At 41.3% G+C, this 24,258-nt stretch overlaps 1 protein-coding gene across 2 annotated transcripts in view; it reads left to right on the top strand.

The window, feature by feature from the left end:
• Positions 1-1,075: 1,075 nt before the first annotated feature.
• The window catches only part of ARHGAP32 (Rho GTPase activating protein 32), a 272,293-nt gene continuing 249,110 nt past the window's right edge, over positions 1,076-24,258 (top strand). The window contains exon 1 of one of the 2 annotated variants that reach the window (XM_079929489.1): positions 1,076-1,546. The gene's annotated coding sequence lies outside the window, so the exon portion shown is untranslated. The remainder of the gene's footprint in view (positions 1,547-24,258) is intronic. The other variant, XM_079929486.1, reaches the window with a different exon arrangement.

Genomic DNA, 24,258 nt, shown 5'->3' with positions numbered 1-24,258 from the left:
CGTCCATGCCCTTGAAATTCTGCTGTGGTCAAGGCCACGTTTTATATTCAGTGACGCCCACTGAAATGACTAAACGCTGAGTGGACCCGAATCTCTGCAGTGACATTAGATGATGCAGTATTTGGCAAGGGTGGGTTTGGGTACTGGGTTAAATTATGTAGGTTAACCCCGTCCCCAACATTTAGATTCCAAAGGCGTCAGAAGGAGGGTAAGGTACAAATATAAAAGAAAAAGATCGAAACAGAAAAGGGAGAATGTCAAGATGTGTTCTGTTACACAGACGCTTGTTGCAGGTCGAAGTGCTGCGCAGCCTTCAGAGGCTGAACAAAAGGAGCAGGGGGAGAAGCAAGGGCAGTGCCATCTACGGGCAGGGGTTCACTTGTCTCCTGGCCATGCACCTTCGGGGGTTGCTGCTCTTTCACCCTTTCTTGTCCTTCCTCTCCCTCGCCAGGTCACTTCCAATCTTCTGGTCCATAACTCTGAATGAAGAAGACAACCAAAGGAACTTTTAGGCCCAGATTCCAAATAATAACCGATGCGAGTTGATTTTACACCAAAATGCTTAAGAGATGGTGAGACGAGGAGCTTCCCGACTTGCGGCAACGCCCCCTCTCCTCCGCCGCGCGGTGACAGTACCCAGGGGTCAGCTGGCAGTGGAGAGGAGTCACTGCCATAGTCTCGGAGGAAGTCTCTTCCTGCTGCTGCTGCTGCTGCTGCTGCTGCTGCGGCGGCGGCAGGTTCTGTGTTTTTGCACCGCAGCACAGTGCAGAAGCCGAAGCTGCAGACCTCGCCCAAACCCCCGAACCGGCGTCCGGGCCGCGTTCCCGCGCCCCGCCGGCCCCAGAGCCTCGGGGTGGGGGGGTGGGCCGAGCCGCGCGCCTCTCGCCTCACCCCCGCCGCGCACGTGCGCTCCCGGGACAACGGCAGGCGAGGCCCGGGCGCGCCCCCGCCGGCCTCGGCCGCGCGCGCGCTCCGCCCGCCCTCCTCGCGCGTGCTCGTGCCCGCGACCGCGGCGGCGCGCCTCTTCTCCCCGCTGCGGGCGTCGCGGGCGCTGGAGGAGGCGGAGCGCGGGAGGCGGAGGCCGGGCCAGCGGCGGGCCTCCGGCGGGCACGCGCGCCGGGAGCGGGGCGGGGGCGCTGCGGGGGCGGCCCGAAGGCGGCGGGCGAGGGGCCTGGAGCCGGAGGACCGCGTCCCCGGGGCCGACTCGGCCGGGTGAGGGCGAGCGCGGTGCGTGTCGGAGGTGGGGACTCCGAGGCCGCGGCCCGGAGCCCGGCGTCCCCGCCCCCGAGCCTGACGGGGCGACGCGGCGGGATGAGGCGCTGGCGCGGGGGGCGCCCGGCCGAGCCCCCGCGGCTGCCCTGGGCGGCCAGGCGCTAGGCTCGGCGCGCGGGCGGTGCTCGGCAGCGACGAGGACCGGGACGAGGAAGAGGACGAGGACGAGGAGGAGGAGGAGGAGGGCGTCGGGCCCGGCGCCCCGCAGGACAGACACGGAGCGGCGAGCGGGGCGCAGCGACGCCGCGGCAGCGCGGCGGGGCCGCGGGGCTCGGTAAGGCGGGGGCCGCGGGAGGGCCGGGGGCGCCGGTGACGTGGGCAGGCGCCGCAGGGGAAGGCTGCGGGGGCCTGAGTTTCCTTGTCGGGAGAAATTCTTTTTAAAGTAAAGGTTCGGGATCGAATGTTCTTAGAAGGCCATCTCGGGTTTCCCCGGTCCCCGCCGACTCCGTCTCTGGCCTCCCGAGGCGGACCGCGCTCGGGCCGCTGCCTCCCGCGCCTGCCGCTTCCCCGCGGCCTCGTCGGACCGGGCCGGGCGGTTCCTGGCCTGCTGCGGCGCTCCGGACCCGAGGCGCGGGCAGCGGGCCTGGGGGGCTCCGGGGGCGTCCTCGCCGTGCCCGCCCCCTGCCGTGCTCGCCGGCTCACCCGTGGAGTTTTCCCTCTCATCTTTCTAATTGGCTGAAGTTGCCGCTGCACATTGGACGGTGCTGGTGACTTAGTGCCCTTTTCCCCCGCCATCACCCCCCACGCCCCCTTCTTGCCTTTCTCGATTTGTTGACTTGAGTAAATATTCATAATTAAAAAATTATCCAAACAGATGACGAGAAACGGTAGAGGGAGAAAGTCAAAGCTGATTTCTTAGCTGTAGTCTACTTTTGGACCCTTTATAACTCCACCTTCTGTTGCTGAAGCTTAAGGAAGGTGGGGGGGGGGAGGAGGAGACCCCCAGCAGGATGCTTGGGATGCAGTTTGATAGTTATCTTTTAGGAAATAGAATTTGGATCATTATAATTTTGATCCGCATGCAGAATTGCAGTCTGCTTTTAAACTGCTTGGGGCACTGCATGATGCTACATGGATAGCTGGCAGCTGGGCCACATTGCATTGTTGTCAGCATCTCTTTTATTTTCCATTCTTTCAGAGTTTTGTTTGGCACAGATTTAGACCTTTTAAGTCAGTCTGAATGGGAATAACTTCTGATACATTGGTTGCTTTTGTAAACGTTGTCTGTATTTGTATTTCTGTTGGAAGAAAAAAAGCATATGGTGCTAGAGTGCCGTGGCTCTTAGGGTCCAGAAAATGTGCTAGTTTGAATCAGTAATTGAATTTGTTGTAATATTTTTGGGTAGTGACGGTTGTGATTCATTAATATATTTTTCCTTATTGGGTAAATTGAAATCTAACTCGAAATCTTGACATTTGGTCCTTGAACTTGAGAGTGAAGGAAATAGAAGCTTTAATTGCTGCTACAACACGACCTCAAAGTTTTTCAAGCCCTCATTGGTGTGAATTATTTTTTAATAGGGCTGTGTGTGAAGATGGAATATTATGATGTTGTGATTACCATTTTCAGGAATATCTGGAGTCTACTTCATTCCTAAAATTGGGTGTGTGACGCTTTATAGAATAAGTATTCTAGAACGGTGTGAGGTTGGAACTGTGCTCAAGCTGGTTATCTTCATACCATCGTCCCTATAGCCGTCCGTGGAATAAAGCAGCACTTTGGACAGAGACTTGTCCAGACCTAGCTGGGGTGGAAGCCCAGTTTTTTACTGTATGGTGATGCACACTGAGGTGGGTGATAGGGTGTAAGTGGGCCACAGAGGAAATGTTAGTTGGGAGAACCTTCGTTGGTTATATAACTTTTTGTTTTCTAGGGCGAGACCAAGAAGCAGACAGGCAGGCTCAACTGTCATTAGAGTCTTTGATGTTGGTTTGAATTCCAGTAGTTTCGTTCCTCTTATTTTCTTTTCCTAACCTCCATATTATTTTCTAATCACCAGAAGCTATTCCACAGTTGGGCCAAGACTTTAATGGCAGTTCATTCATCTCCATTTCTCTTTCTCTTATTCTCTGTTTAGATGACTTGTTCAGCAGTGTTTCCCCTTTCTAAGCTGGTCTGGGTGTATTGTCTGCACAGTACACATAGGTTCACTATTGACTGTAAATGCAATTAACAAATGTCGAGAATTAACAGCTGTTTTCTTCAGAAGACTGTGATAGCAGAATAAAAATCGAATGAAATGAGCTAAACGTTTTCATTGCATTTAAAGATTTTGACTAATATTCTTGAAAATCTTTAGGGTTTAACCCATTAATGTGAAATTTGATGTCCATGGAAGTAGTTAAGAGGCAGCAAGGACTTGAAATCAGGTCATAGTTGCAGTTATGCTGCTTAGTAGCTGTGTGGCCTTGTCCCTGCTTTGGGCAAGTTATTTACATTTCTGAGCCTGTTTTCCTTAGGTGTAAAATGGGGATGAGAAGGCTTGCACTATCTTCCTTACAGAGGAGGGGTCAGATGAGAGAAAGGTTGTGAAAATGCTTTGTAATACTTCTTATACGCGTAAGGTATTACTGTCATTACCTATAAACTTAGTATTGAGCTGTTCTAAATGCCTTACTATCAGTTTTAAAAAATGCACATAAGGAATTAGAATGTGTTAGATCTCTTTGAGTTCCAGAATCGTGTGATTCTATCTCATTCTTAGGGGATCCATATGTGGTGTCTGCAGTTTTGGACTCCAGAGTTTTGATTATTTTGGGACAGATGTCAAGTTTATTGAGACTTTGAGCTTCTTTAAAGTATCAGTTCAGAATATTAAAGGAGATTACAAGTTAGGAGTTATGAAAAGAGCTGTTTAGCAAAAAATATTTTATATTTGTCTGCATTATTTAGGACAGACATTGGCAAAATTCAGCATGTAGGCCAGATCTGGCCTGCAGCTTGTATTTTGTATGGCCTATGAACTAAGAATGAAAATTTTTTAAATGGTTGAAAAAAATAAAAAGAATATTTCATGATGTTCAAGTTATATGAAGTTCAGATGTCAGTGCTCATAAATAAAGTTTTATTGGGATACGGTCATACTTGTTTGTGTATTGTCTGTGGCTGCGTTGGCAGTACAGCAGCAGAGTTGATTTCTTGCAACAGAGACAGTATGGCCTGCATAGCCCCCAAATTTTATTAGCTGGCCCTTTCCAGAAAAAGTTTGCCAATCTTTGATGTAGGACTTAAAATTTTTGCTTTACTTAGCACAGAGTTATTTCCTATCATAACATCATAGCGGTTAAGACCCCTGGAAAGGTACTAATTTTTGCTTTGGAGTCAGATAGACTTGTATTTGAGTACCAGCTGTGATATAAACTTTGATCCTGGACAAACGAATTAACATCTTGGTGTTCAGGTACCTCCTTTGTAATCAGAGAATATAGAATCTGTCTTAGAAGGTTGTGGTGATGATTAAATGAAATGATACATGTCAAAGCTTAATACGATTTAGGCATACAGTAAGTACTTACTGAGTTATACATGCCAGTGATCATAAATTCTAGTGTAAACAATAAGCCTAAAATATTGCACATCACCTTGCCCCAGTATTAGAGGATTGTTCTCCTGAGTGGTATGCTACTTGGTATGGAATTTTCTCCTTTACTGAAACAGTTTAGTTAACAACTGATAATTGGAATAGCTTGAGAAGTTTCCCATATGTTGTACTGTATTCTTATTAATCACTTGCTTATTTAGATGATTAAGAATGGGTGAAAAGGTAATTCTCTTTTTTTCAGAGATCCTGGTTCTTGATAATTTCTTGGTATTAATATATGTTTGAAAGCTGAATTTAAATACCAGTTCTATGTTGGTTTTGGTGTTTCCTGTTTTTTATTTATTAATTTTATTTATTAATTTTTTTTTTGCTGTACGTGGGCCTCTCACTGCTGTGGCCTCGCCCGCTGCGGAGCACAGGCTCCGGATGCACAGGCCCAGCGGCCATGGCTCACGGGCCCAGCCGCTCCGCGGCATGTGGGGTCCTCCCGGACCGGGTCACAAACCTGCGTCTCCTAGCATCAGCAGGCGGACTCCCAACCACTGCGCCACCCGGGAAGCCCTGTTTTTTATTTTTTTGAGACAGATATTTGAGAAACAACATTAAATAAGGCCAACGTTAGATAACTTTTTAAATGTATTTGACACTCTAAGTCTTCCTTATGATTTGCATTAGCATCTAATATCCTCTTCAGAATTGGAATAATAAAACTTAATTTTTTTCCCTAAAGATAAGACCTAGTGTACTATCTGGAAGCTTCAATGTTAAGCTGCTTTCTGAAGTATGTGGTTTAAATTATCTTACAATTGACAAATTGGATGTGCTTCCCAACTTCAAGTGCTGGTTTATTTAACATTAATCCTAAACTAAGAGTGAGCAAATAAACAGAGGCCATTGTTCTGACTGAGTCAAACAGAACAGAATTGGGGCCAGTGTGACTCTTGCCATCCTACAAATTGTGCAGTTTTACACCTCGGATGTTGCTTACATGCAGTGGGATGATACAAGGGAGACATGGGAGGGCATTCATGCTGTCCTCATTCTGTCCTTGGTGGGGCAGGGGGCCTTTCATCAAACTGTAGAGCTGCAGCCCCTGGAAAACTACACTGCAGGGTTCTGATTGTAGCACCTCAAAAACAGTAGAGGCCTAAAGAAGACCCACCATCATGAGGAGACAGTATTCTCTTTTGAGGTTAAAACATATAAACAACAAAACCAACCAGAGATTTCCTCTTTGAAGAGATGCAGGTTGAGAGGGAATATTCCTCATGGTAGCAAAATGTAAAGATTTGGTAAAACAGATGTTCATAGTTTCATAGTATCCCTGGACAAGGGGACTTCCTTGTTATTTAAAGGAGATTGTTTTAGGAAGGTAAAAGGAGGTGAGAAACAAGGTGTTTGGTTTAATTTCTCATAAGAAATTTATGAATCAGAATGTTCAGAGTGGAAGTAGAATTCTGATTTTCGGGGAGATCCTTTTATTTGGCTTTTGATCATATATTCATTTACTACTTTATTTTATGCCATGGATCATAGTATACATTAGTATTGGAGGCTGTGGAGATGGAAAGCACTGAGAGGAAAAGCATACGTGACCCATGTGGTATATGATATGTTTACGTTGTCTGTTAGGAAAGATAGGCACCACATTCTGGGGAAGAATTCTAAAATAAATATTCCATTCATTTTCCCTTAAAATAGTAAAATTTTTATTATCTGGGGTTCAGCCTTGTGGTCTTGGGCAGGCCATTTGATTGCGTTGTTTTTGTTCCCTTGTGTGTAGGATGGAAACAGTAATTCCTTTTCCTCTTTTTATTGGAGAGGTATGTGGTAAAAGGACTCTTAAGATGAGTAGTATTTTCAACAGCTTTGAAGAACATATTATGTGTACTTTATAAATTACCTAGTGTATTAAGGACAGACAAAGGAGATCTCTGTTTAACACAGAAAGGAGATTTGAACTTGAAGTCAGGACCTGGGTTCTTGTCTTGGCTCTGCTGTAAATAATCTGTGACTTTGGATGAGTAATTCATTTCTCTAAACCTCATTTACCTTATATGTAAGTTGAGGGGTCAGACTACAGGTCTCTAAGATCCTTTCTTGCTCCAAAATTCATGATTCTTTGATTTTTTTTTTTTTTTTTAAAGTAGGGACCATCCTCTTGCACTTGCCCAGTTTCCATTGACCTTCTACCTGAGGAGAACCTGAAATCCAGTGGTCTTCCGGATTCGGTAACAATCCTGGCTCCGGTAGGATGCAGGAAACCAAATCTCTTTTATCAGTGAATTGAAAAGTATCTATTCAGTACAAGTGAGTATTTTGTACCATGCTAAATGCAGTGGAAGATAGATATGAAAGAAGGTGGCATTGAGTCTCTGCCCTTAGGAAGTGTTCATTCCACTGGGGAGATAAACTATATTATGAAAAAGAATATTTATAAAAGAGTAGACAAGGGGACAGTGGGATGATCCCTGATCTGGCGGTTCGAGGACTTGGGTGTACTATTGGAGAGGATACTTTGTGGCTTTGTGGCCATGTGGCCCTGAACATTTGTAACATGAGCTTTGTAGACTGTCTCCAGCTCTGAAATTTAGTCATATTCTCTTTGACAGAGAGGCAGCATCTTTGAATCAGCCTGTTAGGAGACAGCTCAAGTAAGAACTGCTCAATCCAGGCCAGATTTTTATGCTCATTTTGCATAATTGCTTGATTTACTGGATAGAAGGAAAGGGTTACTTTAATTTGCTGGAAATGCATTCAAGGGGCAACTTTTCTTCTGGAAAAGTCAAGCATGTGAGAAGTGACAGGAGACCAAAGTGTCCCTGCTTCTGGGTCAGTAACTCTGAGCCCTGGATCTCATTCATTATTCCCTTCTTAAGGCTTTCACTCCTGCCATTATTTTTTTCCTTAAATTATTACTCTCTCCTTACTGGATCATCTCTGTTAGTATGCAGACATGCCCTATATTACTCGCAGCAGTGATTAATTGTTCGCCAAATGCCATTCTCTGCAACTTCATTTCAGTAATATGGCCCCAGGTTTTCTGTGGCACATGGATGCCCAACTAGACTACATTTCCTAGCCTCCCTCTTGCAGCTCGATGTGACCACATGATGAAGTTTGGGTAAATGGATATGACCAGAAGTGATGCGAGTGATTTCTGTGTCATGGCCTTAGAAAGGAAAGCAGGTTGCTTTCTGCTTCCTTTCTGCCGGGAGAATGTAGTGCTGGTACATGTTATTCAACCTTGCCGGTGAGAGCAGCACTTTAGGGGGAGTTGGATCAGTAAGATGGATCCTTGGATGGTCTCGTGGAGCAGAGCCACCCTACTACTGCTCATTTATCTCTGGGTGGTTAAGTGAGAAAGGAATACAGTTTTGTCTTGTTGGAGCCCCTAATACCTTAACTGAATAAATCACCTCTGTCAAGCCACCCTCTCCTCCACCTTAATGTTTCCCTTCAACTATTGCCCAATTTCTTTGTTTCCTTTTGCAACAGGAGAGGTTTATGTTTGCTGTGTCTACTTCCTTACCACTGGCTCTCTCTTTAGCCTGATCCGTTTGAGCTCTTGTTTCTCCACTCACTGACATTGTTTTTAATCAAGGCTGCAATGACCTGTGTCTTGTCAAAGCCAGTGATCAGCAGTGTCTATGTCTTATTGACCTCTCATCAGCATTTCCCATTGGCCAACTACTTTCTCTGACCTCGTAGCTACTCATTCTCTATGTCTTTTTGCAGCTTATCTCTACCCACCCCCCACTCTAAAATTTGGAGTGTCCCTGGGCTCTCCTCGTGTGATTTCATCCATTTTCATGGTTTCAGATGCCATTTATATGCTGAGGGAGCTCAGATTCCTTTTTTTTCCCCCTTGAGCTCTAGACTCATCTAACGCCATTCCTCCACTTGGATGTCTAATAGACATCTCAAATGTAATGTGAACAAAGCAGAACTATGAATTTCTCTTTCTTTCATTTACTCTTCCCTCCACCTTTCCAAAGTCTTCATCTTCTCAAGTGAAGTGACACCACTGTCTACTAGTTGTGCAGGCCAAAACCCCTGGGGTTATCCTCCATTTTTTTCTTCTCATCTCATATTAAAGTCCCGTTAGCGCCACCTACAGAATACAAACTGGACGTGACTACGTTTTTTCATAGTTTTTTCACTGTTAACACCTAGGCTGGCAGCCTTTCTCCTCTGGAAAACTGCCAGCAGACTTCGCTGCCTCTACTCTTGCCCTTACTCTCCTCACCTGTCCTATAACAGGAGTCAAAAATAATGTTAAATGTTAATCAGATTGTATCACCTGTTTACTGGCTTTCCAGTACACTTAACACTAAAACTAAAACTTAAAGGTTTATTATGGAAACAGAATCTCCACTGTGGCCATTTAGGAGGCCCTGTATCAGCGGTTTTTAATTGGGGAAGATCTTGCCCTTAGGGGACAGTTGGCAGTGTCTGGAGTCATTTTTGGTTGTCAGGACTGGGGGATGGGTGGTGGGGGGAGTGTGCTGCTGGCACCTAGTGGGTAGAAGCCAGGGATGCGGAGCATCCTGCACTGCACAGGACAGCCCCAACCACGATGAAAAATGCCCAGAATGTCTGCAGTGCATGGTCTGGCTCCTTGCTTCCTCTCCAACCTCGTCTTTCTCTGTCTTCTCCTTTGTTCACGGGGCTGCAATCACAATGATGTGATTCTTCTTTTTTTTTCCTTAATAGATTTTTTTTTTTTTTTTTTGAGCACCTTTAGGCTCACAGCAAAATCAAGCAGAGGGTACAGGTATTTTCCACATCCTGCCGGCCTCTTCCACTGTCAACGTTCCCCACCAGGGTGGGACGTTAGCTACAACTGATGAAGCTGTGACAGCACACCATTACCACCCAAAGTCCGCAGTTTTATTAGGATTCATTCTTGGTGTTGTACATTCTGTGGGTTTGGACAAATGTATAATGACATACATCCACCATTATAGTGTCATACAGAGTAGTTTTCACTGCCCTAAAAACCCCCTGTGCTCTGCCTATTCATCCCTCACCTCCCCCCACTCCCAACCCCTGGGTATCATGATCTGTTTAATGACTCCATAGTTTTGCCGTTTCCACAGTGTCTTATAGTTGGAATCGTACAGTATGTAGCTTTTTCAGATTGGCTGCTTTCACTTAGTAATGTGTATCTAAGTTTCTTCCGTGTCTTTTCATGGTTTGATAGCTCATTTCTTTTTAGCACTGAATAATATTCCATTGTCTGGATGTACCACAGTTTATCCATTCACCTGCTAAAGGACATGTTGGTTGCTTCCAAGTTTTGGCAGTTATGAATAAAATTGCTATAAACAATCCGTGTGCAGTTTCTTTGTGGACGTAAGTTTTCAGCTCCTTCGGGTAAGTACCGAGGACTGTGATTGTGGGATTGTATGGTAAACGTATGTTTTGTTTCATAAGAAACTGCCCAGCTGTTTTCCAAAGTGGCTGCGTTGCCACCAGCAGCGGACGAGCGTCCCTTTTGTCCCACATCCTTGCTGGTACTCGGTGGTGTGAGCGTTCTGGATTTAGGCCATTCTAATAGGTGTATAGTGGATGCTGCTCTTTTTTTATCCCTTGAAGAAGCTAAGCATGTACATTTTCAGGGATTTACAGTTGCTGTTCCTTTTGCTTGGAATGTACTTCCTTCAGATCTGTGTGTGACTGCCTTCTCCTACCCCAGAGAGGCCTTTGTGATTACTGTGTACATGCAGTACCCCAGTCTTTCTCTTCTATATTACCCCATTTTATTTTCTTCATTTTAGTTTATTTATTTGCTTACGTTCTACATTTATAATCCCTTGTTCTGCAGGCTGTTTGAGGGGCATGGGCTCTGTCTAGGTATGTACTGTATCCCTAGCTTTCCTATTGAAACGTATTTGTTGATGCCAGAGAGGTGCCATCCACCGTGGGGATGGGAGGCAAGGTTTTCGGTGATAATGATGAATCAGAGCATCCTGAGAGCAGCAGGGAAGGTTATGCTTTTCTGGAGGATGGAAAAAAATCCCTTGAGACAAGGCTGCTTTAGTCTTAAGTAATTAATTTTGTAGGATGGAGGAATTTACCTCGATTTTTGTGAGGAGGCAAATGACAAGAGTAAGCTGACAGCAGGGAATTTTTAAGAGAGGAAGGTTACTTCAGGGTTTAACTTCCATTTTGCCTTGTGTCTCATACCACTTGTCTCTGCATATAGAGCTACACGTTCATACTGCAGTTACATAGGCCTCCCGGTTATACATAGTTTTACCTTTTCCCAGTATCAGAGTTTCTTCTACATTTTCCTTGGAAGAGAAGCACATACCCTCTGCCTCTGTATTTTCAGTGCCTGAAAACTCAGTTACTCACCTGACAGCCCAGTTCTTTTTTTTTTCTAATTGAAGTATAGTTGATTTACAGTGTTGTGTTAATTACTGCTGTAGAGCAAAGTGGCTCAGTTATACATATATATACACATTCTTTTTCATATTCTTTTCCATTACGGTTTATCACAGGATACTGAATATAGTTCCCTGTGCTATGCAGTAGGACCTTGTTGTTGCCCAGTTCTTTTTAAAAGGAGTTCTTATTTTTAAAAATTCCTCATTATATTAGAGTGGAATGTACCTGCCTGCATTTCCAACACCACACAGATCTGCTCTGTTTTTCACATGATGGCCTTCAGCTGTCATGGAAAAATGGCTGGTTCTTTGATCTTCCCACCAACTTTTTCTCTTTCCAGGCTAAATGTACTTATTTTCTTCAACTGTTCCTCATATGCCTAAGATTTTTAGCTCCTGTTCCAGGAGCTATTTACAAGTTATTAATCAAGCTAACTGATACAGATGTTCCATTGCCTACCTTAACAAAGAAAACTTCATAATGACCTAACTCAGGGTCAAACAGGGAATTTTCAGATTCCTCTGAGTTCTGCTCCAGAACATGGTAAAGGGCAAAGACCCAGCCTTCAACCCAAGATTCCATTCTCCCTCCAGGTTCCTTGCATGAGGGACTTTTTGCATGTGCACATATGTGGACTCTCGAATCCGTGCATCCCCGTTCACCTTTCAGACAGCAGCTCTTTGATCATCCCTTGGACCCAGCGATATAAATACCGATGGTGGGGTCATCTGCCGTTGGGAGGATCAACTCACTCAGGGAAGAGACCTGAGCAAAGCCTAGAAGTAGCCAGGAAATTCTGGGGTCCTTGCAAAATGAGGGCTGGGTGTGTAGGCTGCAGTTGGGCATACCTTTTAGGTCCTGAGATCAGCTGGCCCCATGCATGGTCAAGGGTGTGGTCAGAGGGAGGCCAGTGCATGGCCCTTCAAAAGTCCAGGCCTAGGACAGGGCTTTATTGCTTAGGTCCAAGGTATTACTGTTCTGTCATCGTCAGACTCTACTCTTGATTCTGTTTCCCAGAGCCGGTAATTGTAGAAAAAGTTAAATTCCCTTTTACAAGTGTTCCAAATTAGACATCGCATTTTAATTAGCGCTTCCTAACCAGTGTGCCAGACAGCACTCTGAATGTGTTACAGATAGGGCAGAAATACTGGTGGCCTTGCTCCTCAGAGAGGATTATCAGTGACAGAGTGGAAGAGCTTCTGCTGATCACTGTTGGCCAACAGCGGCATGGCTTACTTACTGCTGTGTGCCTGTATCTGTACTGTCATTTTCTGTATGTGTCCTCAGTGCAAAAGGCTGAGAAACCCTGCTCTAGACTGCTGTGTGGTGACTAAGCAGGTCTCATGGTATAACGTGTTTACATACAGCTTTGAGAGCATTTTTAGCAACATTAATATTTGGTCTGCCTGATGATGTTGGAGGTGTCAAAGTAGGTTTGTGCCCTTCTTATTAATGAGGATATAGGTCCAGGTTAAGTGGCTTAATCTAGCTACACGTTCTCACTCAAGTAGGGCAGTCGAAACTAGAACTACATTCTTCTGACTCATTCTGGTATATTCTCTCTACTAACCCAAATTCTTTTTCTTGCACTTTTTTTTTTTTTGGACAGCCTATCACTTCTGGTTTATTTAGGGCATGCAGGCAATTACATTTTTTTAGGGTTTTTCTGTCCCAACTTCTGTTATGTTGTTTCCCTTTATTGTTACTTTTTGACCTGAAGACTCAGCTTGATATTTAATCTCTGTTAAATGGTATCATTTGTATCAGATTCAAACAGTTCATCCAGTGTCTTGCAACTTAATTGTGTGTTATGCATTTTGATAGCTTTCTTCCCTAAATTAGTGTCCTATTTAGTTGTTACAGTGACGTTTGTCTGAAATGGTCACCCTGCATTGTTTATAAAAGGTTAGATTACATTAAAGCAGGAAAATGTGCAATACATTTTAGAAATCTTTCTTTCCTAAACCAGTTATGATTAAAAAAAAGTTCTGGCATGTAAGTGTAAATTCACTTCCCTTTTTATTTAGTGCCCATTTTGTATTGATCTTTACAAAAGTTATTTTATTTAAACCTCAGTAACCTCACTTACTCATGTTACCTAAGTGCTGGATTGATTCATAATTCAAATCTAGGTCTGTTTAACCTCAAAGTACCTGTGCTTTTCCTCAGTACTAGTCTATAAATAATGTGAAATGATTTCTAAACATTTAACTTGAGCTGAGAAAGGGATGTTTCCCAGATTTATATTCTTACATTTGGAATAAGTAATTCTCTGTTACTCATGCACAGGACAGGCCCCCTCACCACACCCCCCGGCCCCCCCATTATCTGGTCTAAATGTCAGTAGTGCCAAGTTGAGAAACCCTGCTCTAAAGGTTTTAAGTAGTCAAGGTTTTACTTTGAATGTGTGTGTGTGTATTTAGCCAACAGCATCATGGTGATAGGTGCTAGAATGGATCAGAGATAGTTTCTCCTACTCCCTGCTTGGGAACAGGTTGTCAGTGACATTAGAACATGATTTTTTTTTTTTTTTTTTTTGCGGTACGCAGGCCTCTCACTGTTGTGGCCTCTCCCGTTGCGGAGCACAGGCTCTGGACGCGCAGGCTCAGCGGCCATGGCTCACGGGCCCAGCCGCTCCGCGGCATGTGGGATCTTCCCGGACGGGGGCACAAACCTGTGTCCTCTGCATCGGCAGGCAGACTCTCAACCACTGCGCCACCAGGGAAGCCCCTCCTTGTCCATGTTTAATTTTTATTTTTTTGGCCGCACCATGCGGCCTGTCGGATCTTAGTGCCCCGACCAGGGATCGAATGCCTCCTGCAGTGGAAGTGCAGAGTCTTAACCACCGGACCGCTAGGGAAGTCCCTGTCCATTTTTTTAAAATCAGGATTTTTGTTGTTGTTGACTTGTTGGAGTTCTTTATATATTCTGGATACCAATCTCTTACCAGATATGTGGTTTCAAATATTTTCTTCCATTCTGTGGGTGGCCTTTCACTCTGTCGATGGTGTCCTGTAATGCACAGCAGTGTTTAATTTTGATGAAGTCCAGCTTATCTATTTTGTCTTTTGTTGCCTTTGCTTTTGGTGTCATATCCAATAAATCATTGCCAAATCCAGTGTCCTGAGGTTTCTCCCTTACATTTTCTTATAAGAGTTTTATAGTTTTAGCTCTTTTATTTGGATCTTTACTCCAGTTTGAGTTAAATTTTCTGTATCTTATAAGGGTCCAGTTTTTTTTGTTTTTGCATGTGGATATCCAGTTTTCCCCAATACCATTGTTGAAAAGACTATCCTTTTTCAGTTGAATGGTCTTGGTACCCTTGTTGGAAATCATTTGCCTATATATGCAAGTACTCCTACTGATTTTATAGATGAGGTGATACTGAGATGTGACTGATAGATAATACTAATAAATGAAAAAAAATGTTTACCGCAAAGTAATCTATATTTGGTACAGTAAGATGAAGGAGGTTTTTAGGGTTGTGAGGTCTCTTTTTGTGTTGTAGTCTTCTCCCAGGAGAATTAAGTGTCAGTAACCCAGTTACTGTGTTTGCATCCCAGTTCTGATAGGTTGCCAACTCCATGCACTAAGTCAGTGATTTTTTTCAAACTTTTCTAGCAACAAAACCCTTTCTTTTTTCCCCCTCAAACAAAATCATAGGTGGACCTCCAGGATTTTAATGATAATTAGTATTTTGTTATTACATATTCATCTAAAAAAATCAGTGTATAATATTTACCTATTTTTGCTAATTGATTAGCACAAATTCATGAATTTGTGGTTTCCCCTGTGTTGAAAACATGTGCCTATTATGGTTTTAAAATTTCTGCCTGTTATCGTTTTAAGAATAGGTAATGATGTATGGGAACACCTTCAAATCAAATGTTTGCAAAACATCTGAAGCTCTTCCATGGCTGTCAGTGTGAAAAATACTAGCTTATTTAGGTATCTTTGAGGTTCAGCTTGTGATTATGGAGAACCATTTTTCTCTATGCAAAGTTGGCTAGAGAGTTAATATGAGAAAGTCTTGACTTCCTTAGTGCTGAGATGCGGGGCTAATTTAATAGCCTAACAGCTGGCTCAGACTGACTTTTCATTTTTATACTCAGGATCTAAGGGTTAGTGTCAAAAGATAGCTCATTTTTCTGTGTGTCCTATGGTGGTTTAAACTTAAGGCCAATTTAGATCTTGTATTTTAAGATGCTGACATTGATAAGGATACCAGAATTTGTGTAGCTAGTTGTAAGAATTTTATTCTTTGAGATTTGATTTTAAGTATGTCAGCAGCATTTGTTAAGTTTGGAAGATAGTAATTTTGGGTTTCAGCATTCTTATTAGATAAAGTAAGGTCTTCAAAAAACGAATCACTCTTTTTTTTAAAAAGTTCTTTTTCCTAATGGAGTGTCTCCCATGAATTAACTGTATGTATAATGAAATCTACTCTTTTCTAAAGCTGTAATCATTACTTAATTACTGTGCAATGGCATTAAGTAATTTTGCAAAGCCCAAGATGCTTGAAACTTGGTATAGCTGGTGATATTTTAAATTTAGCAACAATAAGAAATACTCCTATTCGGGCTATATAATACAAGTGTTGGAAAAGGTTTTGTTTGATTTCTTGCATACTCTTTTTTTTAAAGCTTTCGCAGCTTTATTGAAATGTTGACATGTAACATAAAAGTTTAAGATGTACAAGCTGATAATTTGATACAGTATATATTGCAAAATGATTACCACAATAAGATTAGTTAATATCTCCATCCCCACAGGCTATTACCATTTTTTTTTTTTTGGTGTGGTGATAACATTTAAGATCTACTCCCTTAATATCTTTCAAGTGTATAATACAGTATTGTTAAATGTAATCACCACGCTGTACATTAGATCCCCAGAAAACATACTCATTTTATAGCTGGGTGTTTGTACCTTTTGACCAGCATCTCTCAGTTTCCTCCACCCCAGCCCCCGGCAACCACCATCCTACTCTCTATTTCTATGAATTCAGCTTTTTTTTGGTTCCACATAGAAGTGAGAACATACAGTGTTTGTCAAGGTCCATTCATATTGTTACATATTGTTTCCTTCTTTTTTTTTTTCTTGGCTGAATAATCTTCTGCTGTATATATACCACATTTTCTTTATTCATTCATCCATTGATGGACACTTAGGTTCTTCCCATGTCTTGGCTATTGTGAATAGTGCTGCTCTTCAAGATAGTGATTTCATTTCCTTTGGATATATACCCAAGTGGGATGGCTGGATCAGGTGGGAGTTCTGTTTTTAACTTTTTGAGAAATCTCCATATTGTTTTCTATCGTGGCTGTACCAAATGACATTCCACCAACAGTGCACAAGGGCTCCTTTTTCTTTACATCTTTGCCAACACTCGTTGTCTCTTGTCTTTTTGAGGACAGCCATTCTAACAGGTGTGAGGTGATATTTCATTGTGGTTTTGATTTGCATTTTCCTAATGATTAGTGATATTGAGCACCTTTTCATGTACCTGTTGGCCACTTGTTTGTCTTCTTTGGAAAAATGTCTATTCAGTCCTCTGCCCATTTTTTAATCAGATTAAAAAAAATGCTCTTTTTCTTTTTTAGTGTATTTAAAAGGTAGTGTTTAAGAATTGACTTTGTTGTTGATACATTTGGGAAAACAAACAGGTTCCCGTATGCATGTTCAACTGTTCTGTCCTGTAGGGATACATTCTGACCTGATGTTTTAAAAACTTCCCTAAGTGTGTAAACTGTATTTTGAAATGGTTTTAAAATAGAAGGTTTAGCCAGATTTTACAGCTGTTTATTTGTAAATTTGGTTAAACTAATAACTCAGCATTCATTCAGTAGATATTTACTACCTATCTATTAGAAGTGGATTTGTAGGGGATTAAAAAGTAGGGATTTTCTTTTGCTATCTATATTGTTAGAAATTAAAAAAAATAAGACAGCTAGAATAATATTGAATATAGTACAGTATAAACTTTTTTTGAAATTGAAGAAAAATTAAAAGCTCAAAAAGTATATTTTAATTCTATTTAGTTTTCGTGGCATGCTCGATTTATTCTGTCATAAGTAAATATTGTTTGTGAACATTTTGTTAGATTTCCATATTTTCTCTTAATTTGTGTGTGAAAGGCAGACGTTTCCCTGTTTCTTTTTTAAGTAAATAAATTTATTTATTTAGTTATTTTTGGCTGCATCTGGTCTTTGTTGCTGCGCACGGGCTTTCTCTAGTTGCGGTGAGTGGGGGCTGCTCTTCGTTGCGGTGCGCAGGCTTCTCATTGCAGTAGGTTCTCGTTGTGGAGCACGGGCTCTAGGTTCACGGGCTTCAGTAGTTGTGGCTCACGGGCTCAGTAGTTGTGGCTCACAGGCTGTAGAGCGCAGGCTCAGTAGTTGTGGCTCACAGGCTTAGCTGCTCCGTGGCATGTGGGATCTTCCCAGACCAGGGCTCAAACCATGTCCCCTGCATTGGAAGGCGGATTCTTAACCACTGCACCACCAGGGAAGTCCCCATTTCCCTGTTTATATGAAGCGCCATCTTCATTTATCATACGGTGATATGGCAACGGCTAGCCATAAACATCAATACGTTTAGTTATAAAAATCCTCAGAATTTGAATATTTTTTCTATAGGAATTTTTATATATCATTGCTAGTAGCATATTAATTTCCTGCTAAATAAGATTCTAATATAATCAGTTTTCCCATTTTTTCTTTGCACCATTAATATTCTAGGAATCATTTTAGATTCCTAGACATGTTTAGAGTCTAAGTTACTTCAATAAACAGAACAAGTTGCTTATCAGCTCTTTGCTCCTCGTAGGAAGCAGTTTTCATACATTTATTTGCTTAAGAGTATGTCTTGAAAACTATTTGGTGAATTCCTCATTACCTGCTTGCTTAGCATAGGAAGAGGCGGAAACAGAAAAAAATGCTTGGTTTTTACTGGTTTTCTTTCTTTTAGCATTACTGTCTAATCAAAACAGGGGCCTGGGCTTCAGCATATCGAGAACTGAGTTCATGTAACTGGAGCTGATCTGTTTATATAGGCTAACCTCTTGGAAGGTAGAAAGGGAAGGTCTGAAACAGGAGAAGAGGTTTAGAAAATCCTTTAGCTTAGTCTTAGCTAGATTAGTGTTATGAAAAATATTATGATATTCTTAGTGTTTAGGATTAAGGACTTTAGTAGAAGTAGAAAAAAAGAAATGCTTGGTTAAATGAGCTGATAAAGGCCCTAGTGGTTTAGAAGTATTTCTGAGTTACTGAAGTTCATGCAACAAGATCTGGAATAACTTTTCCTTTACTTTAGACCCTCTTCCTTTGTTTAGCCCTGTCCAGAGCCACCTTATACTCCATCTCAACAATATTTCTGTATTTCTGTGATCTTTGTTATATGCATTTCGTTCTTTTTGCTTCTTTCAGCTGTATTCCTTTCCATTGCATGCTCATTAAAATTAAAAACATTGTGATCTTGGACCCATTTGCTCTGAGGAGTATGGTGTTTAGCACACTGTTGGAGGCTCAGTAAGTTTTCAGAAGTATTTTCAGCCTTCCACAGTGTTTGCCTTAGTTAGAAACAGTTCTGGAAAGCTTTCTTTGTGGAGGAAACTGCCTCTTATCTTTGTACTGGCAGAGTCCTTGCAGCATCATGCTTCAGTTGATTTGTGTTCATTTAGCAGCTCTGCTGCTAAAACTTTTTTTTTTCCCAAAGATGCTTATGTAATTCCTTTTTGGATTACTTACTGGTTAATTTTTTTGGTAATTATATTTTGATTAATTATTCAGCTATAATAAAAGTATTGTATGAGAATAGATGTTGGAGGTTGCTGTTAGCACATGAAAGTAGTAGGAATTTATTTAAAAATTGGTTTAAATGGAGAGTTTTAACAATTAAATTTTGACTTCTGTGCTTAAAGAGTTGTTAAAGTATATGCATAAAGGTAAAATTACTTGTATTCTAAATTATAATACTGTATTTATACTATTTTTCAAACATATATTCTTTAGACTCTTTTATTTTAAAATAAATTTTATAACTTTGAGATTTCTTATTTAGATATATTTATTGTCACATTTTAAGAGAGAACTTTTAGATTTATAACTCTGTATAAAAGCCCATAATAAATTTCTTTACTTTTTATCATGTGGGTATGATTTAAAATAGAGAAAGGCAACAAGGATGAGAAAAACCCTGAAAAAGTCTTTAACAAAAGCTTTACTAAATCATGTTATAGGAAGTGTGATAATTATGACAAGAAATTGTAAGACCATTACTGTCAGTGATGTTCTTTGTGTTTGGCTAGAATCAACATTCATTTATGCCCAGGTAAATACATTATTTTATTTCACAAAAGAGATGTAATAATTTATGGCTGAAGCGTAAATGAAATACTATGGCCCTTCAGTTAAGTAATGCACATGCAGGCCTCAGATGTAAAATTTCAGTCAGTGTAGTTGTTGCAGCCCATGTCATTGAAGGAATGGGGACAAAAGTTTGTTTGTAACTACCATGGGACTGAGTACAAAGACGCCAGTGACCTTTGAACTTCTGTGGCTGTGCATCTGAACAAGGAATTGTTTGAGGATGGGAAAAGCTGCCAGTAGACTTGGGATGTGCTTTTCCCTTGCTTTCTATGGAATTGTTGAGTGACCCTCCTCCAGAAAAACAAGCACAAACCCAAAAAACAAAAAGCTTAATTGGAAGAAATTCTTATTAGTCCCAGAGCAATCTCATGTCCACACAGCTAAATCTAAGTAGATATTCATATCCCAAAGTGATAGTCTCTATAAAAATATTGTCTCCGCATACAAAAATGGCAGTGTTAATTACTACCGCTTTACGCATTGACTAATCTGGTAGATGCTCGTGGTTTCTTCCTCTGCAGTTCTTGTTATCTTCTTCGTAAAAGCTATCCTGCAGCTCTTCTGGTTGAAAAGTCCTTCTGTATCTGGGTCACACTAATTCCTTAGCTTGCTTTTTTACATCGTTTAAAGGTAGGGCATTATTCAGTCAGTGAAACCTATAAATATTTGTGAAGTGAATGAGTGGGCACAGGAAAAGTGTTATTTTTGTGTGTGAGAAAGTAGGAATAATGGTATCTGCAGTAGTGTTTTTTTTCCTTTATCCCAAGGTGGTTAATAAAAATCTGGTAATATCTCTCAATATGAGAATACCATAAATGCAGCATCTCTTTTGCAAATATAGAGTAGCTCGGCCTTTGAGTCTTGGTTGCACTAGCCAGTGTTCAAACTGGGGTCAGATAACAAGGTTTTATTTCAAGTCTGTTGTCCTTGGAAAGACTAAGGAATCAATACTAGTATTACCATTTCGGTGAAAAGCTGCCTCTGGCTTATGTTGTTGCATATCTCTCACCCATGATTGATAAAGCAGGAAGTTTGTATTTGAAACTAATGCACTGATTCCCCATTGAATAGTGCATGTGCTTTGAGGTAGTTCCTCTTTCCCATCAATAATGCATTTGTGTATTTCTTTTCGTATACTTTTGGGTAGTTCTCTTTCTGATCAGTGGGCAGCACCATGGTTTGGTTTATTGGTTATGATATATGTGGTCATATTGCTTAACCGGGGCCATTGGGATTGAGTCTCTGACTTTAGGAGGAGCTTTGTCTCTGTAAGTGGTAAGAGTTAAGGTGGGAAAAATGAGTATGGTAGTTATGATAACTCTTCTAAATGTCTTTATGTATATATTAAAATCCTGATTTACCAGAAGTTTAACATAAATTCTTATTGCTACTTGGAGAATTTTGTTCATCACACTCTTATGGAAAGTTACTTAGGAGGTTTAGCCTTGAGTCTTGATTTATCAGCTACTGTTATGAAATATAACAATTTTTTAAAATAAATGTATTTGTTTTATTTATTTCTGGCTGCATTGGGTCTTCATTGCTGCGTGCGGGTTTTCTCTCATTGCGGTGAGCGAGGGCTACTCTTCATTATGGTGCACGGGCCTCTCATTGCAGTGTCTTCTCTTGTTGTGGAGCACAGGCTCTAGGTGCGTGGGCTTCAGTAGTTGTGGCACACGGGCTCAGTAGTCGTGGCTCGCAGGTTCTAGAGCACAGACTCAGTAGTTGTGGCACAAGGGCTTAGTTGCTCTGCGGCATGTGGGATCTTCCCAGACCAGGGCTCGAACCCGTGTTCCTGGCATTGGCAGGCGGATTCTTAACCACTGCGCCACCAGGGAAGCCAGAAATATAACAATTTGCTGCCAGAAGTTCTTCAGACTCTTGTTAGGACTGTTTAAATTGCCTAAGATGAGCACGGCCTCCAGATGTTTATCCTGGAGACCAGCTCCTCTGGAGGCAGAGATGTAGCACGGAGAAGACTGTGGCTCAGACCCAAAGGAGGGTAGGTGAAGAGTGGGTGCTAGGAGACGGGCGGGGCTGAAAAGAGAGCAGAGGAGGTACCGACAGCTGCAGGTAAGAGCCTCTCAGATCCCAGCTAAAGGAAATAGGAGAAACTGGAGGCATCCTGTAGAGGAGAAAATCCTTAAATGTTTCGAAGAGTACAAAAAATTAAATTCAACTTCCTTGGGTTAATTGATGTATATCTTTTATTCAGTTTTGCTTTGTTTTAAAGTCTTTCCTGTGATATGTATTGAACTTAGTTTAAACTTTAATGTGATAGTTGTTTAAGAGAGAACAAGCAAACCTTTGCACAAAATAGAGAATATATTTGATAGACTGCTCGAAAATTGCAACGTAACATTTAGTGAATTGAATATTTCCCTTTAAAAATCTTCCAGTAAATGTATTGTTACTGATTTGGATGAAAATAATTTTTTGAATAGTCCACTTTATTTTATTAAAATGGATGGTTTATTCAGGGGAAGGATAAAGAGGAGGACTAAAGAATATGGGAAATACTGGTTGAATATAGCATTATTCACATCTGTTACATCGAGAGGAAATGTTTGTGTTCTGATAACTGTATTTCAGCAGAAAAGTGCCATGTTTATGAGATGACAGATGCTAATTAAAGTTAATTTGGTTGAATGGTGAATAATGCTTTAGGTCAGAAAAGGGCAGAATGAGAATTCACTGTTCATTCTGAAAAAAATTTGTCAGGAAATAAATACTCTCTTTAGAATTTAAGAAGTTCTGTTTTTTTTTTTTTTTTTCGGATTCGTTATTACTACATCTAAGAACTGAGTATTTTAGAAAACGTCATTCAACTTTTTTGTAACTTCTGGTTTAAAAGATTAAAATTGAAATGTGAAAGGAAAACAATCTGGACATTGATCTTTAGCTGCTAGCTGGAGAAATGGTGGGTGACCTGGCCTTGTGATGTTACAGGGCCTGAACTTTAAGATTTCTTCCTGTGGGAAATAGTACGAAAAATGCTTCGGAAAAAGAGTTGCCAGAGTTGTACCACAGAACATTGCCTCTAGTGCCATGAGCCACAAACTTGTAAATTGCTAGATTAAAAAAGTATATTCAGTATTAGTAAAAACATCAAGTACTCATCATAGCTATGGCAGAGATTCCTCATTGCCTATCTGATATCCATTTCCCCATGTTTCCTAATAGAACTTATAAAGTTTTGCTAGAAGTAGAAGTAGGCCTAGCTAAAAAAAGTATACATTTCTTGGCCTCCTTTCCAGCCCGAGCAGCCATGTAACATAGTTCTGGTCAGTGAGATGTAGGCAGAAATTTCTGGATAGGCAGAAATTTCTGGATGAAGTTCTTTAGAAAGCCCTTTTACCTGTTTTTTTTCCTCCTGCGTAGAAATCAGACACCATGCCTGGGGCTAGACCAGTATTCTAGAGGCCTTTAGAGGAAAGCCAGGAGATTTACAGAGATCTTCCCCCATGTATTCCTAAGCTGCCAAACCAGTGTCAGCAGGTGCCTCTGTGCACTTCCATTTGACGAGAAGAGTAAACCCCTGTCTTGCTTAAAACAGTATAATTTTAGGCTTCCTTTTACATGCATCAGAACATTATTCCTAACTGATATAATTATTTACATGCCCGTTATAATCTGCTTCCTGGAGATTTGAAATCGTCTCATTATAATTTAACAAGGGATTTTATCTAACTTCAAATCCGGAAGACCTTGGGAGTTTTGGAATTATTTCTGTCTTTTAGACTTGATTGGACCAGCTGGATATCCAGCTGGATGGATATTGGTTACCAAGGAGGTCTGAGGAAATGTGAGGAAGTATTCATAAATAGTCTAGCATCACCCACTGTCACTTCATCCTCTCTTTCATTTTAGTTCCTGGCTTCATTTGGCTACATAATCTATAGTGAAACTACTGGAGCTCCCTCTGAATGGAGAGGATTTCAGGTAGTTATAGCACAGTCAGGAATCTGACTGATGACCTGATCTCCCTCCATACCAAGGTTAACTGTGGAGACCGTTTCCCTTTAAAAAAAAAAACTTATTCAGGTGTAATGTACATACAGGGAAAGTACACAGATCATACATTTACAGCCTTATGACTTTTCACAAACTGAACATATCTGTGTAACCAGCATCTTGATCAAGAAACAAAGAGGTTCCTCTATTGCCCTCGTGGATTATCAGTATCCTTCTAACAGCATACATTAGTTTTTGCCTGTATGTGTATTGTATATACATGGAATCATACAGAATGTACTCTTTTGTGTCTGGCTTCTTTTGCTCAGCATTTCTGTGAGATTTGTCCATATTGTTATATATAATTATAGGTCATTCATTCTCATTGCTGTGTAGCATCCCATTGTGTGACTATATTCCAGCTTATTTATCTCATCAACTGTTGGTGGGCATTTGGATTGTTTCCAGTCTTGACTTATGAATACTGCTGCTAAGAACATTCTTTTGGTAACCATATGTAAATATTCTGTTGGGTATGTACTTTGGAATGGAATTGCTGGATCATAGGGTATCAGTGCTGGAGAGTTTTAGCTCCTCTGCCTTCTCATCCGCACTTGATTTGTCATTGCTTTTAACCTAGTCATTCTGGTGGGTGTGTATTTTGTGAAGTGCCTGTTTGTCTTTTGCCCATGTTCTATTGAGTTGTAGGTCTTTTCTTACTGTTTGTG

This window comes from Stenella coeruleoalba (assembly GCF_951394435.1).
Source record: "Stenella coeruleoalba genome assembly, chromosome: 8".
NCBI classification, from domain to species: Eukaryota; Metazoa; Chordata; class Mammalia; order Artiodactyla; family Delphinidae; genus Stenella; species Stenella coeruleoalba.
This window is presented reverse-complemented; position numbering and strand designations above follow the sequence as displayed.